Raw genomic sequence first — 2108 nt, 5'->3', positions numbered from 1 at the left:
CCGACTAGGTAACCAGAACCATTTTTCCTCTTTCATTCCATATGGAGAGGATATCTGAATCCTGAGAAAATTAGGTGATTTGGACTACTTGTTCAGTGGAAGTTTTAAGACCAAAAAATAAAATAATTTATTTCCCACCATTCCATGCAGTGCATTATATTTAGTGAATATAAAGTGAATATCTATTCTAATGTAATAGACTTTCACCTTCGCTGGATGAATGTAATACCAGATTGTTGAATTGCATACATTTTAGCTTTGGCCTGTGGATTTCAGGTACTTATATTGTACATTTAAGTTAATTTTGATGAGCATTCTTAAAGAGTATGAGGTATTTATGTATTTATTGATAACTGCAAATCAGTTTTCTTTGTCCTTTTGGTTTGTGCCTTTTCTTTTTCATTTACTGTTACGTCAATATATTTTACGGAGGCAGTGGTAGGTAAACACATTTTGTTCTGTGGAGGGGTTTGAATATAATAATAAACTCCAATTCTCATAGGCTTAAAACACAGTTCATTCCTACCTTTCTCACACAGGCAAATTCATCACAGTCTAATGGAGGTGGTGGCTGAGTGCACTGGGGTACTTTTCACAACGTGGTCATTTGGGAATCCAGCCCCCTTTCAGTTTGATGCTTCGCCACCCAGCAGGGCCTTGGCAGCCTACTGGACCCTCTGCACACTAGGGAAAAGAGCCCACATTCTTTCCTACGGGTGGAGGTACCTGCAGGCTGAGGAGTTACATGTCACATTTGCACACACGGCTATGACTAAATTTAAAAGAGGCTCAGAAATGTAGTCTGGCTGCGTCCCTATGAAGAAAGGAAAATAAGTTTGTTGAGCATCTACTTATCGCTCGCTGCTGGACACATAGATTCTATCTCCTATTTCATCAGAAGTCTCTAATATATATTCTTTCCAAAATGTACTTATCAGATAAATACATAGGAGAACATAGTTCAATTTCTGATTTCTGCGTGTAATTTATCATTTAGGATATACATGCAAATTCTATGATCGCCAACATGTTAGTGAAAACTTAGTGTAAAACCTAATAAGTATTTCCTTCATTTAATTGGGAAAGAGGAATCTAATTTTAATTTTTAAAATTTTTTTAAAAAGATTTCATTTATTTGAGAGAGGAAGAGAGAGCGAGAGAGAGCACAAGCAGGGGGAGAGGGATAAGCAGGCTCCCCGCTGAGCTGGGATCCTAACGTGGTGCTCCATCCCAGGACCTCGGGATCATGACCTGAACTGAAGGTAGATGCTTAACTGACTGAGCCACTCAGGCACCCTTCTAATTTTAACTTTTAATCACATGAATATAATTTCCCCATCTATAAAATAGAGGTGGTTCTCGGTGCCCTTCTACTTGTAGGACCTTTTTGAAAAATGTTAAAAGAATTTTCCATTTAGGGTATTTTCTTAATATCTTGGTGGAAAGTCACCATGGAAATTTAAAAGGACAAAACATTCGTTAAGGGGGGAGATTAAAAAAACAAAATTTGTTATTTTTCACTGACAAGTTTAAAGTATTGGTTCTACTACGTAAACTTTGGACTACGTTACCCAAATGGTTAGTTTGCCTGCCATTTTACCTATAGCTGGTTCTCCAGTTTTAACTGATTATAAATTTTAATGTCAAGTACTATAATTTTTTTAAAGATTTTAGTTATTTGAGAGAGAGAGAGAGCATGCACACGAGTGGGGGGAGGGGCAGAGTGAGTGGGAGAAGCAGACTCCCCACCAAGTAGTGAGCCCGAGGTGGGTGGGGCTCGATCCCAGGACCTGGCGATCATGTCATCCTTGCACAGGGGCCATGCTAATCTTCTCTGTATCGTTCCAATTTTAGTATATGTGCTGCCGAAGCGAGCACAGGACCTGGCGATCATGACCTGAGCTGAAGACAGACGCTTAACCCACTGAGCCACCCGGGCACCCCTCAAGTACTGTAATTTAAAATTCTTTTTCTGGATAACTGGACTTGATTAACTGTGTATCTTGTTGAGAAGTTCATTCTGCAAACACTAACGCTCTTTCTATAAAACCCATGTCCGTGCATGTCTGGCTATAGACATTTTGTGTTAGGTAAACCAAAGTTAGCAA

The 2108-nt window shown here is 39.2% G+C and overlaps 1 pseudogene; it reads right to left on the bottom strand.

Annotated features, from left to right (window-relative positions):
• Positions 1–1796: 1796 nt before the first annotated feature.
• On the bottom strand, positions 1797–1878 carry LOC118540956 (U6 spliceosomal RNA; annotated as a pseudogene).
• Positions 1879–2108: the final 230 nt, after the last annotated feature.

The sequence above is a fragment of the Halichoerus grypus genome, chromosome 3 (genome assembly GCF_964656455.1).
Source record: "Halichoerus grypus chromosome 3, mHalGry1.hap1.1, whole genome shotgun sequence".
NCBI lineage: Eukaryota > Metazoa > Chordata > Mammalia > Carnivora > Phocidae > Halichoerus > Halichoerus grypus.
Note: the sequence above shows the minus strand (reverse complement) of the source record. Positions and strands in the feature narration are given on the sequence as shown.